Source organism: Hakea prostrata, chromosome 1 (assembly GCF_041222555.1).
Source record: "Hakea prostrata isolate BN-2017 chromosome 1, UWA_Hpros_2, whole genome shotgun sequence".
Lineage (NCBI taxonomy): Eukaryota > Viridiplantae > Streptophyta > Magnoliopsida > Proteales > Proteaceae > Hakea > Hakea prostrata.
In genome coordinates this window covers 1618707-1642630 of record NC_142600.1, presented here as the reverse complement: position 1 = coordinate 1642630, position 23924 = coordinate 1618707, and the positions used below count along the sequence as shown (strand labels likewise).

At 37.7% G+C, this 23924-nt stretch overlaps 1 long non-coding RNA gene across 1 annotated transcript in view; it reads right to left on the bottom strand.

The window, feature by feature from the left end:
• The window catches only part of LOC149026534 (uncharacterized), a 32788-nt gene that overhangs the window by 8123 nt on the left and 741 nt on the right, over positions 1-23924 (bottom strand). The window contains exons 2-5 of the long non-coding RNA XR_016173147.1: positions 21759-21819; positions 16443-19938; positions 16094-16307; positions 15161-15305 (exon numbers count right to left, since the gene is read on the bottom strand). This is a non-coding gene — a long non-coding RNA (uncharacterized LOC149026534). The remainder of the gene's footprint in view (positions 1-15160; positions 15306-16093; positions 16308-16442; positions 19939-21758; positions 21820-23924) is intronic.

The window sequence follows — 23924 nt, the reverse complement described above, 5'->3', positions numbered from 1 at the left end:
CCCTCCTTCTCTTCGTCCTTTTTTCCTTTGCTTTTGTCTCCTCCCTCCTCTCCCTTCTCCCCTTTTTTTCTTTGGGCCTCTCTTCTTCCCTCTTTTCTTTGATTGCCTGTCCTCTCCTCTCTCTTTTCTCTTCCCCTTCTCTCTCGTCTGACTAAAGTTACAAACTAGATATTCTGCGATCTACTAAGTTTAAAGCCTTTTGATTCCAAAGCTACTCTCCATGATTCTAATTTGGTATTAATCCCCACTGGGTCTCATCAATCAACACAATATCATCCGCAAAAAGCATACACCAGGGGACCTCATCTTGAATGTCTTTGGTTAATTCATCCATTACCAGTGCAAATAGATATGGGCTTAAAGTTGACCCTTGATGTAGCCCAACTGTTATCGGGAATTCCTTACTTTGTCCCCCCACTGTTCTAACACTAGTCACCGAACCATCATACATATCCTTAACTATATCTACATATTTACTTGCAACACTTCTTTTCTCTAGTACTTGCCAAATTAACGCTCTAGGGACTCTATCATAAGCTTTTTCTAGGTCAATAAATACCATATGAAGGTCTTTCCTACATTTTCTATACCTTTCCATAAGTCTCCTAATTAAGTAAATAGCCTCCGCTTATAAGACCACTCACATAACAGAAAAACTCCACCATAATTTACTCTGAAGAATTCTACATACCGCTTATAAGAATAAAAATAATATCAAGTTAAAGAACAACTCAAACAAGGGGATCTCAGCACAATAAGAAATCACACCTAAATAAGGACTCGATAATAACTCAGCACACACAAATCAAAGGAGAAAATAAAAATAGAGCTAAGTCTCGACAACAAACTAGAATCTATGGGAGACAGACCTAGGACACCACCAATCAAGCAAAATTACAAAAAAACGCTAGTTAGGGATCTTAGGGTTCGAAGAAGTAACCATAAGCCCCCATCGAGCCAAAGCAAACCGTTTACAATTATTTCCCCATCTTCAAGCGTTCACCTCCTGAAGAATACAGCTACCATTTTATTTTAATGAATCCTCCCGAATCTTCGGAGTGAACTCGTCCTAGAATTTTGCAGTCATGTGAGGAGAGAAACACACTAATAAAACGAGAAAATAAAAATAGATCTAGAATCCAGACAACGAACTAGAATCTAAGGAACCCAAAACTAGGACACCGCCAATCATGCAAATTTACAAAAATACGCTAGGCAGGGATCCTAGGGTACGGAGAAATAACCATAAGCCCTGTGGAGCCACAAGGAATAGTTTACATTTATTGCCACCTGTTTTAAGAGTTCATCTCCTAAAGAATGCAATTAACATTTGATTCTAATGGATCCCTTCGAGATCTTTGGTGTGAACTTGGCCCCGAAATTTGTAGTCATGTGTGAGAGAAACACAAGTGTTGTGGCCGGTACGATCCCAAAAAAAAACTTCTGCAGCATAAGAATGCTAGAAATGAAGCCTCCAAGCTTTTTCTTTAAAGAACCCTGAGGTATGTTAAATTTGAAATGCCCGTGCTCAAAGTTAGTAGAAAAGATTCAACCTCAAATTTTGTAGGGCAATGCAAGAAACATCTCTTATGCAACAGCGTGAAAAGTTAATATGCAGATTTCTGGTGAAGAGAGAACGAGAAAAAGGTAGTCTTTGAAAACGCAGGCAAGACAAGGACAATGTGCTTGAAATCAGTCATCATGCCATCATGGGCGTCTCCGGTGCCGTCTCCTGCCGTGTGATTCTTCCTGCTGACGGCTGGTGGTACATACTTGAAGGGTAGAGAGCTTGCAGGGAAATGCTTTCAAAGTCTTACTTACCTTGCAGCTAATCAAGGATAGGGTTTGGGGTGATCCTTGCTTACTTTGAGATGGTTGGGGGCAGCTGCTATTGCAAAACACTGTTGAAATTGAAGAAGATGAACTCCCAAATCATCTATTCGCCTCCAAAGGAAGCCACGACTTTGGTTCCTCTAGACTCGAAAATTTTATTCAATACAACTTGCAGTTATAGTAGTTAGAGGCATTATTTGCAACCTTAAACTAAGAAACAAATAGGACAAAAACTAGGAAACCTCATTAACATCAAACTTACATTCTAATAATAATTAGGACTCCAACTTGACAAACAACCACTCACATAAAAAAGAACTTCACCATAATTTACTCCGGAGAAATCTGCTTAGCCTTCTCAAAGTAAAAATAATTCCTAGTTAAAGATCAACTCAAACTAGGGAATTCAAACACAAAAAGAAATCACACCTAAATAAGGACTCAACAATAACTAACAACAAACAAATAAAACGAGAAAATATAAATAGATCTAGAATCCCGACAACAAACTAGAATCCAAGGGACCTAGACCTAGGACACCACCAATCATGCAAAATTACAAGAATATGCTAGTCAAGGATCCTAGGGTTCGGAGAAGTAACCATAAGCCATGTAGCCACAGGAAACAGTTTACAATTATTTTTCCCACCTTGAAGCGTTCATCTCCTGAAGAATGTAACAATTATTTGATTTTAATGAATCCTCTCGAGATATTCGGTGCAAACTTGTCTTGGAATATTACAGTTATACGGGGAGAAAAATACAAGTGTTGCGGCTTCATGATCCCAAAAAAATCTCCCGCAACATAAGAATGCAAGAAATGAAGCCTTTAAGCTTTCTCTTTAAAGAACCCTGAGAATATGTTGAATTTGATATGCTCGTGCTCAAAGTTAGTAGAAAAGATTCATCCTCGAATTTTGTAGCGCAGTAGAGGAAAAATCTCATGTGCAACAACGAGAAAAGTTAATAGTAGGCAGATTTCTGGCGAAGTGAGAACGTGAAGATGTAGTCTTTGAATACGCAAGCAAAACAAGGACAACGTGCCCGAAATGTGTCATCATGCAATCATGGGCGACTCCGGAGTTGTCTCATGCCGTGTGATTATTCCTTCCGACGGTTGGTGGTATATACTCTCGGGCATAAAGAGCTTGCAGGGCAATGCTTTCAAAGTATTACTTACCTTGTAGCTAATTAGGGACCACATTCGGGATGATCTTCACTTACTTTAAGATGGTTGAGGGTAGCTGCTCTCGAAAAACACTATTGAAATTGAAGAAGACGAACTCCCAAACCCTCTATTCGCCTCCAAAAGAAGCCATGACTTTGGTTCCTCTAAGAGTCAAAAAATTTATTCAATTAAACTTGCAATTATAGTAGTCAGAGGCCATATTTGTGACCTTAAACCAAGAAACAAATAGGACTAAAACTAGGAAATATAATTAGCTTCAAACTAACGTTCTAATAATAATTAGGACTCTAACTTGACTAACAACCACTCATATAACAAAAAGAACTCCACCATAATTCACTCTGGATTAATCTACTAAAGCATCTAAGAATAAAAATAACTCCGAGTTAAAGAACAACTCAAACTAGGAGATCTCAACACAATAAGAAATCACACATAAATAAGGACTCAACGATAACTGACAACAAACTAATCAAACGAGAAAATAAAAATAGATCAATAGTCTCGACGACAAACTAGAATCTATGGGACACAGACCTAAAACGCCACAAATCATGCAAAATTACAAAAATAGGCTAGTCAGAGATCCTAGGGTTTAGAGAAGTAACCATAAGCCCCGTGGAGCCACATGAAACAATTAACATTTATTTCACTCATCTTGAAGCGTTCATCTCTTGAAGAATGTTTCCATCATTTGATTTTAGTGACTACTCTCAAGATCTTCCGTGTGAACTTGTCCTCAAATTTTGAAGTCATGTGGGGAGAGAAACCCAAGTGTTGCGGCCGGCACGATCCTAGAAAAAAGAACTCCCACAGCATAAGAATGCTAGAAAAGAAGCCTTCAAGCTTTCTACTTAAAGAACCGTGAGGTATATTGAATTTGATATGCTCGACAAAAATTCCCAACAAGTAATCACACCTAAGTTAGGACTCGACAATAATTCCCAACACACTAATCAAATGAGAAAATAAAAATAGATCTAGAGTCCCGACAACGAACTAGAATCGATGGGACCCAGACCCAGGACACCACCAATAAAGAAAAATTACAAAAATACACTGTTCAGGATCCTAGGGAAGTAACAAAAAGCCCTATGAAGCCACAACAAAGTGTTTACATTTAATTCCTACACCTTTTGTGCAACAGTGTGAAAAGTTTCTAGGCAGATTTCTAGCAAGGTGAGAACGTGAAGAATGTGGTCTTTGAATACATAAGCAAGACAAGGACAATGTGCTCGAAATCTGTCATCATGCTATTTTGGGTGTTTCCGATGTCGTCTCCTGCCGTATGATTCTTTCGACGGTTGGTGGTACGTACACTAAGGCGTAAAGAGCTACCAATGCAATGCATTCAAAGTCTTACTTACCTTGCAACTAATAAGGGAAAGGGTTTGGGGTGATCTTCGCTTACTTTGAGATGGTTGACGGCAGCTGCTCTAGTAAAAGAATGTTGAAATTAAAGAAGACAAACTCCCAAATCATCTATTTGCCTCAAAGGGAAGCCACAACTTTGGTCCCTCCAAACTCGAAAATTTTATTTAATTCAACTGGAAATTATAGTAGTTAAAGGCTTTATTTGTCGCCTTAAACTAAGAAACAAATAGAACTAAACTAGGAAATCTCATTAACTTCAAACTGAAACTCTAATAATAATTAGGACTCCAACTTGACTGACAACCACACATAAAAAAAGAACTCCACCTTAATTTACTCTAAAAAATCTATTAAGGCATCTCAAAGTGAAAATGACTCCTAGCTGAAGATCAACTCAAACTAGGGGATCCCAACACAACAAGAAATCACACCTAAATAAGGACTCAACAATAATACAACACAACAATCAAACAAGAAAATAAAAATAGATATAGAGTCCCGTCAACGAACTAGAATCTATAGGACCCAGAACGACGATAACACCAATAATGCAAAATTAAATTAAAAAAAAAATTTTTAAAAAAAATTAAAATAAAAAACAACCTTAGTCAAGGATCCTAAGGTTTGAAGAAGCAACCATAAGCCTTGTGGAGCCACAACAAACTATTTACATTTATTTCCTCCTTTAGCGTTCATCTCCTGAAGAATGTAGCTATCATTTGATTTTGATGAATCCAAACAATATCTTCGGTGTGAACTCGTCCTCGAATTTCGAAGTCATGTGGGGAGAGAAACACAAGTGTTTCGGCCAACACCATCGAGGCAAAAAACTCCCATAGTATAAAAATGCTAGAAATGAAGCCTTCAAGCTTTCTCTAAAGAACCCTGAGGTACGTTGAATTTGATATGCTCCTGCTTAAAGTTAGTAGAAAAGTTTCAACTCGAATTTTGTAGTGTAGTGGAGGAAACATCTCTTGTGCAACAACGTGATTTTTTTTTTTTTTTTTTTTTTAAGGAATAAATAATTCATTACCAAAGAAAATAAAAATTACAAGAGCACAAGGGACAAAGCCCAAATAAGCAAGAAAAAGAGGCCTCAACTAACAAGCAACCTAAAAGGCAATGCGCCTAGCAAATACCTTAGAGCAACAATTATAGCACACAAGATATGCAAGCAAAGAGGCCCAAAGCCAAATTAAAAAGAAAACTAAGTTGACATCGAGCCAAGCAACAATTTAAGGGCAACAATAATAGCAAACTGGTTACAAAGCACAAGAGGTCCAAGGAAGTGGACCGAAGGGCCCCCAGCTAATCTAGCGTTGACTCCCTCTTGATCGAAGATAAGAGAAGCCGTCCTAGAAACATAGCACATGGACCAACGCAGCAGCATCACATTTGCAAGGGAAGATAGCAACACAAGAAAGAGATAAAGAACGAAGAACATAATAGACTCCAAAATAAATGGAGAGATCAAAATCGATAGCCCCCATGGCTTTCCCCCAAAGCCAGAGATCAATGGCTAAACCCTCGACAAATAGGAGCGAATCCCAGAAACAAGAAGGGAAGAGCAGGAGATGCAAAGGGAGAAAAGGGCTAGAATCAACACAAGAGAGACGATAAGAAGAGAATATATCAAGGTTGGAAAAGTTCGGAGAGTTCAACAAAGATGGCCCTCATGGCTTCCCCCAAAGCTAGAGAGACTAGCGTGAAAAGTTCCTAGGCAAATTTATGGCGAAGTGAGAATGTGAAGAACGTAGTCTTTGAATACGCAAGCAAGACAAGGACAATGTTCTTGAAATCAGTCATCTTGCTATCATGGACGTCTCTGGTGCCGTCTCTCGCCTAGTGATTCTTCCTGCCGACGATTCGTGGTACATACTATAGGGCATAGAGAGCTTGCACGGAATGCTTTTAAAGTCTTACTTACCTGGCAGCTAATCAGCAACAGGGTTTGAGAAGATCTTAGCATACTTTGAGATGGATGAGGGCATCTGCTCTTGTAAAAGACTGCTGAAATTGAAGAAGAAAAACTCCTAAATCATCTATTCGCCTCCAAAGGAAGCCACGACTTTGGTTCCTCCAAACTCGGAAATTTTATTGAATTCCACTTGCAATTACAGCAGTTGCAAGCTTTATTTATAGCCTTAAAGTAAGAAACAAATAGGACTAAGACTAGGAAACCTTATTAACTTCAATTTAACATTCTAATAATAATTAGGACTCTAACTTGACTAACAACAATTCACTTTAAAAAAAAAAAAAATCCACCATAATTACCTCCAGAGAAATCTACTTAGGCTTTTAAAAGTAAAATGACACCTATTTAAAGATCAACTCAAACTAGGGATCCCAACACAACAAGAGATCACACCTATAGGACTTGACAATAACTCACAACACACTAATCAAACAAGAAAATAAAAATAAATCTAGAGTTTAGAAAACGAACTAGATTCTACGGGACCAGAAACTACGACACCACCAATCATGCTAACTTACAAAAATATGCTAATCAAGGATCCTAGGGTTCGGAGAAGTATCCATAAGCCCTTTGGATCCATAGGAAACATCATTTATTTCCTCCTTTTTTAAGCGTTCGTCTCCTAAAGAATGTACCTATCACTTGACTTTAATGAATCCACTCCATATCTTCAGTGTGAACTCAACCTCGTATTTTGCAGTCATGTGGGGAGAGAAACACAAGTTATGTGGCCGGCACGATCCCAGGAAAAAACTTCTGCAAGATGAAGCCTTTAAGCTTTCGATTTAAAGAACCTTAAGGTATGTTGAATTTGACATGCTCGTGCTCAAAGCTAGTAGAAAAATATTCAACCTCGAATTTTGTAGTGCAATGGTGGAAACATCACTTGCGCAACAGCGTGAAAAGTTCCTCGGCAAATTTCTGGCGAAGTGAGAACTTGAAGAATGTAGTCGTTGAATACACACGCAAGATAAGGACAATGTGCTCGAAAACTGTCATCATGCTATCATGGGCATCTCTGGTGTTGTCTCCTGCCGCATATCTCTTCCTGCCAATGGTTGGTGGTACACACTCCAGGGCGTGAAGAGCTTGTAGGGCAATGCTTTCAAAGTCTTACTAACCTTGTAGCTAATTATGGAAAGGGTTTGGGACGATCTTCGCTTACTTTGAGATGGTTGAGGGCAGCTACTCTTGTAAAACACTGTTGAAATCGAAGAAGACAAACTCTTAAAACATCAATTCGCCTCCAAAGGAAGCCATGACTTTGGTTCCTCCAGACTCAGAATTCTTATTCAATTCAACTTGCAATTACAGTATTTAGAGGCTTCATTTTTATCCATAAACAAATAAACAAATGGGACTAAAACAAGGAAACCTAATTAACTTCAAACAGATATTCTAATAATAATTAGGACTTTTAACTTTATTAACCACTCACAAAAAAAAAAAATCCACCATAATTTACTCTAGAGAAATCTACTTAGACTTCTCAGTGAAAATGACTCCTAGCTAAAGATCAACTCAAACTAGGAAATCCCAACACAACAAGAAATCACACATAAATAAGGACTCGACAATAACTCACAGCACACGAATTAAACAAGAAAATAAAATAGATATGGAATCCCATCAACGAACAAAAATCTATGGGACCCAGACCAAGGACACCCCCAATAATGCAAAATTATATTTAAAAAATAAAAACAAAATAAAAAAACCCCAAGTCAGGGATCCTAGGGTTCGAAGAAGTAACCATAAGCCTTGTGGAGCAATACCAAACTGTTTACATTTATGTCTTCCTTGAAGCGTTCATCTCTTGAAGAATGTAGCTATCATTTGATTATTTGATTTTGATGAATCCTCTCAAGATCTTCAGTGTTAACAAGTCCATGAATTTTGAAATCATGTGGAGACAGAAACACAAAAGTTGCGGATAGGACCCTCTCAAGCTTGTCCAGAGTCCTACTGAAACCTTACTGACAGCAATGGATATTATCATTCATGGCAACAGATTCAACACAGACAGCAACAAAATATAACCCTGTTCATTTATCCTTTACTTCTAATAGACAAACAGGAGATAACACCAAAAAGCTAGGAACTCAGATTGACATATCAGTAGGATAATATTGAAGTAACAATTGATTTCATTAAGCAACTCTGATATGGATATAGCTGCTGAATACAGACTATGATTCTAATAATTGATAGACTACTGAAATTAAATAAAAGCAACACCATGGCTAGGCCATTCCCCAGAGGTTTCCCTCTCCTCAAGCACTTGCTTTCCTCTTTCCTCTCCTCTCCTCAGCAAGCTCCTCCCCCCCTTCTCTTAATCCTGCTCTCTCCAACAAACTTCCACTGTCCCCCAATCTTTCACTGCCACCTGGCAGCTCCTCAGTCAGCTTTCGGTTATGGGTGCTGCCCAATAGAATCATGCCACTTGTCCCCTGCTGATAGGTCTGCCTCCTTGCTCTTTGCTGCTGCTGATCCCCTGCTTCTCTTCTTATTCTTCCTTTGGTAGCCGTGGGATACTAGGGGCTTATCAGTTGCAGCTGGCACGATCCCACAAAAAAAATTCTGTAGTATAAGAAATCTAGAAATGAAGCCTTAGGTACGTTGAATTTGATATGCTCGTGCTCAAAGTTAGTAGAAAAAGATTCAACCTCGAAATTTGTAGTCAGTGGTGGAAACATCTTTGTATCTCTGTTGCAACAGCGTGAAAAGTTCCTAGGCAAATTTCTAGCGAAGTGAGAACGTGAAGTATGTAATCTTTGAATGCACAGGCAAGACAAGGACAATGTGCTCGAAATCAATCAAGATGCCATCATGGGCGACTCCGATGTCATTTCCAGCCGTGTGATACTTCCTGTTGACGGTTGGTGGTACACACTCTAGGGCGTGCAGAGCTTGCAGGGCAATGCTTTCAAAGCCTTACTGACCTTGCCACTAATCAGGGACAAGGCTTGGGATGATCTTTGCTTACTTTAAGATGGTTGAGGACAGCTGCTCTTGTAAAACACTGTTGAAATTGAAGAAGATGAACTCCTAGATCATTTATTCACCTCCGAAGGAAGCCACGACTCTGGTTCCTCTAGACTCAGAATTTTTATTCAATTCAACTTGCAATTACAGTAGTTAGAAGCTTCATTTGTAGCCATAAACTAATACACAAATAGGACTAAAACAAGGAAACCTAATTAACTTCAAACGGATATTCAAATAATAATTAGGACTTTAACTTTACTAACCACTCACATAAGAAAAAGAACACCATAAATTACTCTAAAGAAATCTACTTAGGCTTCTCAGAGTGAAAATGACTCCTAGCTAAAGATGTCAAACTAAGGGATCCCAAAACAACAAGAAATCACATTAAATAAGGAGCGGACAATAAGTCACACCACACTAATCAAATGAGAAAATAAAAATAGATCAAGAGTCACGACAACGAACTAGAACTATAGGACCCATACCAAGGACACCACCAATCATTAAAAATTACAAAAAAAAAAAAACCCTAGTCAAGGATACTAGGGTTTGGAGAAGTAACCATACGCCTTGTAGAGCCACAGCAAACTATTTACATTTATTTCCTCCTTTTTGAAGGGTTAATCTACTAAAGAATGTAGTTATAATTCGATTTTAATGAATCCTCTTGAGATCTTCGGTGTGAACTCTTCCTCAAATTTTGAAGTCATGTTGGGAGAAAAACACAAGTGTTGCGGCTGGCACGATCCCACCAAAAAATTCCGTAGTATAAGAAATCTAGAAATAACGCCTTCAACCTTCGTCTTTAAAGAATCCTGAGGTATGCTGAATTTGACATGTCCGTACTCAAAGTCTGTAGAAAAGATTCAACCTCGAATTTTATAGTGCAGTGCAGTAAACATCTATTGTGTAACACCGTGAAAGGTTCCAAGGCAAATTTTTGGCAAGGTTAGACTGTGAAGAACATCGTCTTTGAATACGCAAGCAAAACAACAATAATGTGCTTAAAATCAATCATCATGCTATTATGGGCATCTCCGGTGCCTTCTCCCGCCTTGTGGTTCTCACTGCCGACGGTTGGTGGTACATACTCTAGCGCGTAGAAAGCTTGCAGGGCAATGCTTTCAAACTCTTACTTACCTTCCAACTAATCAGGAATAGGTTTTGGATGATCTTCACTTACTTTGAGATGGTTGAGGGCAACTGCTCTTGTAAAAGATTGCTCAAATTGAAGAAGTTGAACTCCAAAATAATCCATTTGCCTCAAAAGGAAGCCACGACTTTGCTTCCTTCAGACTCGAAAATTTTATTGAATTCAACTTGCAATTACAGTAGTTACAGGGTTTAGTTGTAGCCTCAAACTAAGAAACAAATAGAACTAAGACAAGGAAACCTTATTAACTTCAATTTCACATTCTAATAATAATTAGGACTGTAACTTGACTAACAACAATTCACCAAAAAAAAAAAACTCCACCATAATTTCCTCAAAAGAAATCAATTTATGCTTCTAAGAGTAAAAATGACACCAAGTTAAAGATCCACTCAAACTAGGGGGATCCGAACACAACCAGAAATCACACCTAAACAAGGACTCAACAATGACTGATAACACTCTAATCAAACAAGAAAATGAAAATAGATCTAGAGTTCCAACAAAAAACTAGAATCTATAGGACACAAACCTAGGACACCACCAATCATGCAAAATTACAAAATTACAAAAAAAAAAAAAACACCTAGTCTAGGATCCAAGGCTTCGGAGAAGTAACCAAAAACCCTGTGAAGCCATAGCAAACCGTTTACACTTTTTTCCTCCTTTTTTGAAGCGTTCATCTTTTGAAGAATGTAGCTATTATTTGATTTCAATGAATTCTCTCAAGATCTTCGTTGTGAACTTGTCCTTGAATTCCACAGCCAAGTGGGGAGAGAAATACAAGTGTTGCGGCTAGCACGATCCCTAAAAAAAATTCCCGAAGCTTAGGAACGCTAGAAATGAAGCCATCAAGCTTTCTCTTTAAAGAACCATGAGGTATGTTGAATTTGAGATGTTCATGCTTAAAGTTAGTAGAAAAGATTAAACCTCAAATTTTTTGTTGCAGTGGAGGAAACATCTATTGTGCAACAGCATGAAAAGTTGGTAGGCAAATTTCTGGCGAAATGAGAACGAGAAGAATGTAGTCTTTGAATACGCAAGCAAGACAAGGACAACCGGCTCAAAATCTGTCATCTTGCTATCATTGGCGTCTCCGGTGCTGTCTCCTGCAATGTGATTTTTCCTGCCGACGGTTGGTGGTACATACTGTAGCGCGTAGAGAGCTTGCAAGGCAATACTTTCAAAGTGTTACTTACCTTGCAGCTAATATGGGACAAGGTTTGGGATGGTCTCCACTTACTTTGAGATGGTTGAGGGCAGCTGCTTTTGTAAAAGACAACTGAAAATGAAGATGGCGAACTCTTAAATCATCTATTCGCCTCCAAAGGAAGCCACCACTTTCGTTCCTCCATACTCAAATTTTTTTTCCAATTCAACTTGCAATTACAGTAGTTAGAGGACTAAAACTAGGAAACCTAATTAACTTCAAACTGACATTCTGATAATAATTAGGACTCTAACTTGACTAACAACCACTCACGTAACAAAAAAAAACTCCACCATAATTTACTGTGGAGAAATCTACTTAGGATTCTAAGAATAAAAATAATTTCTAGTTAAAGAACACCTCAAACTTAGGGATCCCAACACAATAAGAAATCACACCTAAATAAGGGCTCGACAATAACTCACAACACGCTAACCAAAAGACAAAAAATAATTGATCTAGAGTCCCGACAACGAACAAGAATCTATGGGTCCTAGACCTAGGACACCACCAATCATGCAAAATTACAAAAATACGCAAGTCAGGGATCCGTGGGTTCGGAGAGGTAACAAAAAGCCCAGTGGAGCCACACCAAAGTGTTTAAATTTATTTCCTCCACCTTGAAGCGTTCATCTCTTGAAGAATGTAGCCATCATTTGATTTAATGAATCCTTAAAGATCTTTGGTGTGAACTCGTCCTCGAATATTGCAGTCACGTGGTGAGAGAAACACAAGTGTTGCAGCCGGCACGATGCCATAAAAAAAATCCCGCAACATAAAAAAGCTAGAAATGAAGCTTTCAAGCTTTCTCTTCACAGAACCCAAAGGTATGTCGAATTTGACATGCTTGTGCTAAAAGTTAGTAGAAGAGATTAAACCTTGAATTTTTTTAGTGGAAGAAACATCTATTGTGCTATAGCGTGAAAAGTTAGTAAGCAGATTTCTGGCGAAGTGAGAACGAGAAGAATGTCGATTTTGAATACGTAGGCAAGACAAGGACAACGTGCTCAAAATCTGTCATCATGCTATCATGAGCGTCTCCGGTGCCGTCTCCTGCCGTGTGATTCTTCCTGCCGACACTCAGTGGTACATACTCTAAGGCGTAGAGAGCTTGCAAGCCAATGCTTTCAAAGTCTTACTTACCTTGCAACTAATCAGGACCGCGTTTGCGATGATCTTCGTTTGCTTTGAGATGGTTGAGGGCAGCTGCTCCTGCAAAAGACGGTTAAAATTGAAGAAGACAAACTCGCAAACCATCTATTCGCCTCCAAAGGGAACCACGACTTTGGTTCCTCCAGACTTATAAATTTTATTCAAATCAATTTGCAATTATAGTAGTTAGAGGCTTTATTTGTAGCCTTAAACTAAGAAACAAATAGGACAAAAACTAGGAAACCTCATTAACTTCAAACTAACATTATAATAATAATTAGGACTCAACTTAACCACTCACATAAAAAAAGAACTCCACCATAATTTACTCTGGAGAAATCTACTTAGGCTTCTCAAAGTAAAAATGACACCTAGTTAAACATCAACTCAAACTAGGGGATCCAAACACAAAAAGAAATCCCACCTAAATAACGCCTCGGCTATAAATCACAACACACTGATCAAACGAGAAAATAAAAATAGATCTAAAGTCCCGACAACGAACTAGAATCTTTGGGACCCGAACCGAGAACACCACCAATCATACAAAATTACAAAAAAAAACCGCAGTCAGGGATCCTAGGATTCGAAGAAGTAAGCATAAGCCCTGTGGAGCCATCGCAAACAGTTTGAATTTTTTTTCCACCTTTTTGAAGTGTTCATCTATTGCAGAATGTAGCTATCATTTGATTTTAATGAATCCTCTCGAGATCTTCGTTTTGAACTTGTCCTCGAATTTTGCAATCATGTGGGGAGGGAAACACAAGTGTTGTGGCCGGCATGATCCCAAAAAAAAAATATACCCATTGTATAAGAATGCTACAAATGAAGTCTTCAAGCTTTCTCTTTAGAGAACCCTCAGGTACGTGAATTTCATATGCTCGTGCTCAAAGTATGGAAAAGATCCAACCTAGAATTTTGTAGTGCAATGGAGGAAACAACTCTTGCGAAAAGATGTGAAAAGTTCCCAGGCAAATTTCTGGTGAAGTTAGAATGTGAAGAACGTAGTCTTTGAATATGCAGGCAAGACAAGGAAAATATGCTTGAAATCTGTCATCATGCTATCATGGGCAACTGCTCTTGGAAAAGACTGCAAAAATTGAAGAAGGTGAACTCTTAAATCATCTATTCGCCTCCAAAGGAAGCCACCACTTTGGTTCCTCCAAACTTGAAAATTTTATTCAATTCAACTTGCAATTACAATAGTTATAGGCTTTATATGTAGCCTTAAACTAAGAAATAAATAGAACTAAAACTAGGAAACCTAATTATACTTCAAACTGACATTCTAACAATAATTAGGACTCTAACTTGACTAACAACCACTCACATAACAAAAAAACTTCACCATAATTTACTTTGAAGAAATCTGCTTAGGCTTCTAAGAATAAAAGTAACTCCTAGTTAAAGAACAACTCAAACTACGGGATCCCAACACAACAAGATATCACACCTAAATAAGGACAACAATAACTCACAACACACTAATCAAATGAGAAAATAAAAATAGATCTATAGTACCGACAACGAACTAGAATTTATGGGAACAAAACCTAGAACACCAATCATGCAAAATTACAACAATACGCTAGCCAGGGATCCTGGGTTCGGAGAAATAACCATAAGCCCCATAAAGCCACAGGAAACAATTTACATTTATTTCCCACATCTTGAAGCATTCTCTCTTGAAGAATGTTGCTATCATTTGATTTTAATGAATCCTCTCAAGATCTTCAATGTGAACCCGTCCTCGAATATTGAAGTCATGTGGGAAGCGAAACACAAGTGTTGCGGCCGGCACAATCCCATTAAAAAAACTCCCACAGCATAAGAATGCTAAAAATGAAACCTTCAAGCTTTCTTTTTAAAGAACCCTGAGGTATGTTGAATTTGATATGCTCGTGCTCAAAGTTAGTAAAAAGATTAACCTCAGAGGCAGTTTCCATGTTTTAAGCCTGCACCCTGATGGCTGGAATTGTGCAACTTAACCGTTGCACAAAGGCTTGCCCCACTAAAAGGGCATTTCGTTTGCATTTAGTTAACATTTTATCACTTGCTAGGTGAGTCAGTTTCACTTTCAATGACCTAACGGTTTCAAATGGAAAAGATCACCTAATTCAGATACAATATCAAGCCCAAATGAAGACATTGTGCAATTATATTTCCATGCATATAACCCTACCATTCTACCTTGCATCTACAACTAATGAAGTTGCAATAAAAGAAATCAGGGAAATATAGAAGTAACTAATTATTTCAAATCTCGTATGTACTTACCCCATCAATCATCAGATGACACCTTAGAGGTTGGAGAACACAATATTATGCCAAGCTTGACAGCAATCTGGAGAAGGTAAAAAGCCATTTAAGCACTATCACTCCTTTTTCTTTTTCTTTTTTCCCTACCCATTTTGGTGCTTCACTGAGAAAAGAAGATAAGGATCTATATCATGACAAGTGGAGAAAGAAAGAAATAAAGGAAAGGCACATCAAAATGCAGATATGGGTACCGTATTGACAGACCAAAGTCCCAACATTCCTTTACAACTAATTTTACATGGGTTGACAACAATCTTTTTTAAGCTTTAATTAATAGTAATTTCCAAGAGTTCTCAAACAAAAAGTAAAAGTCAGCAACAATTAAGGCTGTTATGTGAACCAAGGTAAAACATTCAGATTTTTGGGAACTCCAACATCTTCAAGACCAAAATATTTTGGTAAACTTCATACATAATCAAATACACATTTTGTGTGTTGTGATAAATACTTCACAAAATTTCTAAAGGCCTAAGCCAAGCATGCCTATGTTAATTGCCTCGTCAAGGATAATTCCCATCTTGATTACTTTCTAAATTCGTTTAATCCGATTACAACTATTTTAACATCATCAACATTGCTATACTTAGTATATCTATATCACATGACTTAGGGGTTGTATGGTAACCATTATGTGCCAAAATTCCCACTTCAACACAGAATCCATTTTTTATGCTTCTGTGCTGAAGTGGGCAAATTTGGCACAGAATCATTGCCATAATCTTGTATGGTAACCTACAGATGGGCACGTTTCTTTGGCCCATCTTGGCACAGAATCTTGTATGGTATGTACAACTTCTGTGCCAAAATGGGTACATTTTTTTAATAAAAATATTTAAAAAGATAAATATAAAAGACATTAAAAATAACTAAACATGCATGTTCATTTCATACATAGGTGCAGTGCAGTGTCAAGAGTAATCGCTTCATCTGAGCTATCAACACCCACAAACTCATCATTATCCATGCTCAAGTCCACTGAAGACTGCAGTGCAGTGTCAGGAGTAATCGCTTCCTCACCGGTAGCATAAGTACCTCCAAAAATTTTACACAAGTCTTCCCACTCAGTTAGGCTATGCTTCCTAAACTTAGCCCAGCCTGGATTGTCCTGTCATAAACATTGCAAGTCATTGTACATAAGCATACAGTTCATATTTTATTATAAAAAAAAGAAACATTAATACCATAAAATGTACGAATTTTAATAAAATAATATAAACAGTGGTACCATAGCCGAAATTACCTTGATGTGCATTTCTCATAATGACTCATCCTCAGCAGTGGCAGTTTTGGAGACAGGATTCCACCGAAATCCTGATGTTTCCATCAATTTCTTGAAACTAGCATACTGCTACCTTAACTTGTTGAATTTGTTTGTCAGCTGCTTCATTTCATAATTGATGTTTGATCTACTTCGAAATTTCTCCAAAATATTTTTCCACCCTACCTTGTTGAATGTGGATGTTGTTCTATTTCCTGCCTTAACCTCCTCAACCATTATCTCAATAAATATCTGTGTATTTTGTTGGCTCCAAGTGGCAGTTTGAGTGTTTGATGTTGCCATTTTTGAAACTACTAATTCATACAAATAATGATGATATGTTATACTACTTAACAACTAGTAAAGGTGCTGACAATGATTCTAACATTTAAAAAAATTACATAAGAACAGTCATAATATCAGTTAAAAGTCCATAACAACATCACAAACTACTACACTGCAAGTGAACCAAATAAGAAAAAAAATACACCACATAATACAACTACTCCTATCACAAGATTTTGATTATCTATCGATTTACAAATAGATAGAGAGAGACTCTAGTACCACGCGTGGAAGGATCAATGACTAATAGAAAATGAAATAGCAGGATCATTGTAATGCAAGATATAATCTGTAAAGGGTTACAAACTATCACCCAAGTTGCACTGACCTCATTTGTGTGCATAACCCAAGGGGTGTCAAGGCATGGTTTTGAAGGCTGATTTGTGTTGATAGTTACCAGTAACATTTTCCGTTATGGCAAATCTATTTCGCTTTTCATCTAGATGTTTATCTATGGACTCTATAAATATTCAGAATTCAGAAGAAATTACTTTCAGAAGGAAAACACATGGAAAATTGGAGTATACCAAAAATTATCATTAAGGCATATGAGCAAGTCCGGTAGACCAGAGCCTATCTTGCTGCCATAACAGAGAATCAGAAGGAAGCTTAACATAAGCATGTACAAATACTTAAATAACAATCCAACCAGCGATGTTCTGAATAAATCAGCAGATGAAATTATTATGGAGATCAAAAAAAACATAATCATTGTATCTAATACTTTCAACCAGGTATGAAGCTGTACAAAATTTCAATCATCTATCTATTTACCTTTTCATAATTTTCTATTGCAGAAAAACAGAGAGGAAGAGAATAGAAAGAAAAGGAGAAAATCTGCTGCTGCTACCTACGTTTTATGGAGAAGATAAATATGATGCATTTAAAAAATAAAAAAGTGCAGCAATAGCTTGCATTCAAGAAAGGAAAAGGAACAGAAAAATAAGAAAGAATCTGATTTTGTGGTTCAAAACAATTATGTGCAAAAAAATAAAAAAACTATGAACAGTTGCAGAGATAGGGCAAACACCATTCTGTGCCACTCACATTGAACGAAGATGAAGAAGTGGGTTGTAGACGGCTTCGGCTTGCAGAGACAGGGATCCGAGTGACACAAGAGGGCTTCGGCTTGCAGAGATGAGAGAGTTGCAGAGATGAGACAGTTGCAGAGATGAGAGAGTTGCAGAGACAGGGATCCAAACACTTGTGTTTAATCGGTTGCAGAGACACTTCCCCACGATCGGTTGCACAGATGCTTCCAAACAGAGCGAGGCTGCAGAGATGCTGCCAAACAAGATCGGTTGGTCGGAGACACTGGTTTCGGAGTCGAGAGATTGAGAGAGTTGGGAGAGATGAGAGAGACGAGAGAGAATGATGCGAGTCTTGGGAGAGTTGTGAGAGATGAGGGAGACGAAACAGATCCGAGAGGTAGAACTAGGGCAAGAGATGACCGTTACAACTTCGATTGCAGAGAGATGAGAGTGCAGAGAGACGTTAGAGAATCGCAGATAAAGCTTTAGGGTTATCGATGAAATTACATCGATAACCCTAAGTACCGTCAACGAACCCAGTGTGCCCCGCATTTTTGTAAAGAATCGCTTCTGTGCCAAAGAAGCTCCAATTTGGAGCTTCTCTGACACAAGGAAAAAGTGTGCCCATTGCCTGGTTCGGCACACATTTGCTGAACGAGCACAAAAAATCCGAACCGGTTTACCATACATGATTCTGGTCATTTCTGTGCCAAAACGGGCAAATGGCGCAGAATTAGTGTGCCATAATGGTTACCATACAACCCCTTAGATACCCAAACTACTCTTCTAAATCATAGCCAATTATGCTACTACTCGATATCTTAACTTTTTAAACCATATAATGATCACACAATGTTTCAAACGACCACTCCATTTCATCGATCCAGCTTCCACGTGTAGACATCATTACAACCTTCTTTATTATAAATTGACCTAGATATCTAGGTTAATCACTTTAAAGGCATCATTGTATTCATTATTCACCACTTGTTATCCATTTAGTGGAGCCAAAGTTACACACCATAAACTGGCCTCAGTCTATTACTCTTAAAACCTCTAGAAGGTTGAGCCCTATAACTACAAAATTAGAATTCATCCTTGCAAGTCTCATTAAACGAAACAAAAGCATCAGAAAAAGGCATACAAAACATGACCTCCTTGGATACTCCAGCTGAAGTCATCAATGATAAATGTCAATTCATCCTAAATAGTTTGTTCCCTAAGAAACCAGATGTTACTCTGTCCTAGTTCAGATCACATATATGCCACTCAGAATAGGCAGATATAACAGGGATTCAGGGAATGCACGGCACACTAACCCTAACCCTCAGTCAAAGTGAGACCCACAAATCCCACCTGTCGCCCCTATCACCTAGGGTTCTAATTTCCCTAAACCAACCCTTAAAATCTAAGAGACGTCAGAATAGGCAGAAACTCTCAAGAGTCCTTGATTTAGGACCCATAGTTCAATTCCAAAAGCGACATTTCCTATTCAGTCCCAAAGACCCTAGAAAATCCCCTTAGCCCTTAACCAAAATTCCCTTTTGTGGCTTGTTTTCCTATTTTCCTGGTGGCACTAGCCCTTGTTTTAAGTCCCCATTCAAGGCTATAGCAGAGTCACTTTCCATGTTTCAAACCCGCAATCCAATGATTGCAATGGTGCAACTTATACAAAGGCTGCCCTACAAAAGCAGCATTTTTCTGCATTTAGTTAAGACATTTCCCACTTGTTTAGTGGGTTGGTTTCGCTCTTAATGACCTATTAGCTTCAAATGGAATAGTCCAACTAATTCAGCTACATGAACAAGCCCAAATGTAAACATTCTTTATGCAACTATATTTCCATGCATATGCTTAGAATTATACCATGTATCTACAAATTAAGAAGTTGCGATAATAGAGATTAAATGAGCAGGATATCCAAATAATTAATTGCTTCAAATCTCAAATGTACCTGACTTGCCAACCATCAAGTGATCCAGATAATAAAACCTCCTAGGCTAAGGAATGCCATACTAGGTCAGCAATATGGAGAAGGGTATAAAGCCCTCAAAGCAACATCAAGCCTCCTCCATTTCTTATCTAGTATTTTTGGTGCTTCGCTGAGAATGGAAGATAGGAATCAGTTATTTCTAGTGGAGAAAGAAAGAATAAAGACAATGCGCTAACACTTAAAAAAGCTAGATACATCATTCCATTGAGAACAACTAATTTTGCATGGGTTGACAACAATTCGTCTTGCAGGGATATTCAAAATCTCTGAATGTTTGAAATGACTTGAGCATCAATTTCAGAGAAAAACATCAAAAAGTACTCCCTTTTTTCCCCCCAAAAAAAAAGTCCCCAATAAAAACAAACAAAATTTATAAACACCAGATTACATGGATTCTAATATGAAAAGTAATATAGAGGTAGTGGAACTCCAAGCCCCCCAACACAAGCAACCATATCCATTACGTGGCTTACTAGCATGGGTATCAAGAGCTACCACTTAAAGAAAGGCCAACCCCACAAGCAAAATATGTGTACAATAAGGCAACTAAAATTAAAAAAGCATGACAGTTTCCTTTTATATGGGGAAATGTAAGAGTAACTATGGGACTTCTAATGATTAAATCCTTTTCTCACAAATTGGATGACGAGAAATTCTAGTCAAAAAGTTGTTCATGCACAAAAAATTATAATAAAGCATAAACATTTCAAATGGTACCTTTTATCATATACTTAAAAGGAAGATAGCTAGGAAGAGATGATACATCATTTTTCAATGTCTCAAGTCTCAACAAAAGAATCAAGTGTACTCTTGTAGGACGGACCAACCCCCCCTTCCCCGAAAAAAAATTCTAGACCCACAATAAAACCAACAAGTTAATGAGTATTTTTACACAAGCTTAACCCAACAATTTTTGCTAAGAGGCTGTTTTGATGCATCGACCACATTCTCCAACTCCTTTTCTCCCTCCTTCCCATCTCTCCGTACTCCATTAATCATGATTCCTATGTCACAAGTTTATGAACAGCGGTCATTACCTCTAAGTATCCCTTCAATTCTTCATTGAAATCAAGCTAATCTTTTGTACGCTCGTCTTCTTCTATGATACCAATAAACTTGTCATCCATGACTGTTTCTTATCCTATCCTCCCAAGACACTTTTTCATGCCCCAAAGCAAATCAAAACTGCGAACGAAAACCCTAATATTCTTACTTGTCACCTCAATCAACCCCAAAATCTTCAAAAGAAGCCTCAGCATCACTATGAAAATCCAGTTTCCCCTTCATTTCCTTGCAATGCTGCCCTCATCAACTCATACCACTTCTCTAAGGTTATCTTAAGTCCACCCCTAGTTCTTCTAATTCTTTCAATGTAGATTAAATCGCCATTTAAAATCCTCCATTGAAAATCGCCATGCCACATAAATCAACTTTCTCATAGCTTATCATTTATTGAAACTACTCTTAGTACAGCTCTAATATGATCATTCCTTACCCTATCCTTCCTAGTTTTGCCACTCATCCATCCTAGCATCCTTATTTCTGCTACATTAGCTTTTCTCCTTCTAGGGTAGCCTTCTATTTTCTTCTATATTCATAAATTCCCTTTCCTAAATGAATATCCTATTTTATTAAAGAGCAAGGAAAATATACAAGAGAAGTTCATATTAACACACGATGGGTTTAACATAAGACTTTAATGACATGAAATTTGTAAGTATGTCTATTAAATTAATATTGAATCACTAAACATAATTATGATTATGAGGAAATTCTACACTATTCAAAGAAGGAAATATTCAGCACGTGCCCACAATAAATTAATGCCCACTACAAGACATTCAAAAAGGGAAAGAAAAAAAATAAGAAATTTAGAAACATTCAATGATTTTGTTCAATAAATATATAAAACTAGCATAAATAACTCACCGTTTTACATGCACGATCTTGACTGACATTCTCCAATACGAGCACAAGTTGGAAAAGCCTCCTAAGAGAGGGTACAATAAGAAAACCAAAAGAATCTCAATATAAGTGGTTGTAATTTGGAAGTAGAGGGCAATCCAAACATCACACATAGTCACCATTAAAATAACTGTCCTCCGCAATAACGTTTGTAAAATGTATAAGTTTAGGACCCTGGTTTGACTTCTAAAAGATATGCAACCTTTAGTTGTTTAAGAACTAAAATCACTAATTCTAACAATCTAGGGTAACTATATTAATTGCCCAAGATCTTTAGGTTTAGGGGCTGGTTGACGCATATAGACAGATCTGAATTGTTGTGCAATACAAATACCAAAAAATTAAAGGGAAAATATACAACAGGCATAGACTATGATATGATGTATGTAGCAGAATTTTGAGAAATCTAAACCAGAAAAAAAATAGATATAGCTGAAATGATACATAAAATGGTAAGTGGTAGAAGATAGAACAACTATAAATTAATAAATCAGGTAGGAAGTATGAAATAGAAATCAATTACTACTAATAGGTAAGAATATAGGGGGAAGTCAAAAAACATGATTCGGACCTGTTCAGTGAAGACCACTGACTCTATCTCCAGTAAAATATAACCAATGAAAGCCTGAAAGGCTAAAAAGGTATAAAAGAGATGAGAGAGCACCATAATCTCAAATCAGAAAAAACAGTGAGAAGACAGTTGGAACGCCTACTCTTGAAAAGAAGAAAACCCCCAAAAGAGAAAGGGAAAAAACTGAAAATATTAGAAAATAAAAACAAGTGCCATGGTTCAATAGGATTCATGTAGCCAACCACAACTAGTTAAGACAATGCTTAGCTATCATTGAACCTTACCAGTAATACCATAGTTAAGCTGTCATCACAAGTCCACAAGAAGAGTAACCTAGGTCTTCATACGCTGGAAAAATAACAAAAGAGGAAAATTCTACCAAATCTATGATTGAATAAGGGTCGTGAATTGTGACCCTAGAAGCAAAATAATTTGGACATTTCGATACCATATTGTATATTCAACATTGATTGTGAACAGCACACTGAAGTACTTCTTGTCAAATTTCTAGTTTGCATTCCGGTAAAGTTTTAAGATAAGTGGCAAATTTAGAAGGTTCTATGGATTTGAAGACTGAAAGCTAGGAATCTGATTAAATTCAAAATGTCTAACGTGAAAACAAAGGTAAAATAACAAGGAGACATGGAGAAACTACGGAGGAGATTCAAATGAATTGAAGCTTGCAACAGGAAAACTCTTAGTTTCTGGCCCTGAACCACTATAATGACTACTCAGAATCATGTGACGAAAAAGAAGTTCAAGGTCTTCAATCAAATCATTACCGTGGAAAGAAATCAAAAGAAGGGAGGACAGAGAACTTAGGAATTAGGGCAATGTCCCACACCTCGCCAGAGGGAAACCAATACAAGGGAGACAAAAGAGAGAGTGTGAGCGAAACTTAGGGCACTTGTCCGACGGTATGAAAGTCGACCGCTGTCTTAAAAGTTAAGAAGCGAGGTCATTTTGTTTTAATAGATGACATACAAAATTAACCTTAAATTTCATTGGAGAGCAAAACAGGAAAAAACCTAGGAAAGAGGACTTCAGAGAAGATTACGAACCAGGGGCAGCTGAAGAAACGCCAAAGCAGAAGAACTTCGAACAGAGCTTAACAGCCGTCACCGGATTTGTGATCAAAAAGAGAAGCAGAGTTATATTCTTATTCACAAGTCGCAACAAATAGCGGAGAAAGGGGTTGGGAATCGGGAATCGGGAATCGGGAATCCGAGGTCGGATGTCGTAGAGAGAGATCACCGCCCAACGACACCAAAAAGTATAACACATTTTGAAATCTTTTGCTCAGGTCGACGAGCATTTTAAAGCTTTTCTGCAATGATGACACAATAAAAAATATACAAGATAACCTGAGTTTCATTTGAAGAACAAATTAGAAAACTGTAGAAAATAGGGTTTGCAGAAAATATAACGAACCAGGGATAGCCGAAGAAACGCTATCGCACAAGAATTTCGATCAACTCTTAATATCGGAGCTGCAATCTGAAAGGAATCAGAGCTCTTCTTCGCAAGTCGCAAACGAATAGGGTTTTGGGTCGGGAGCC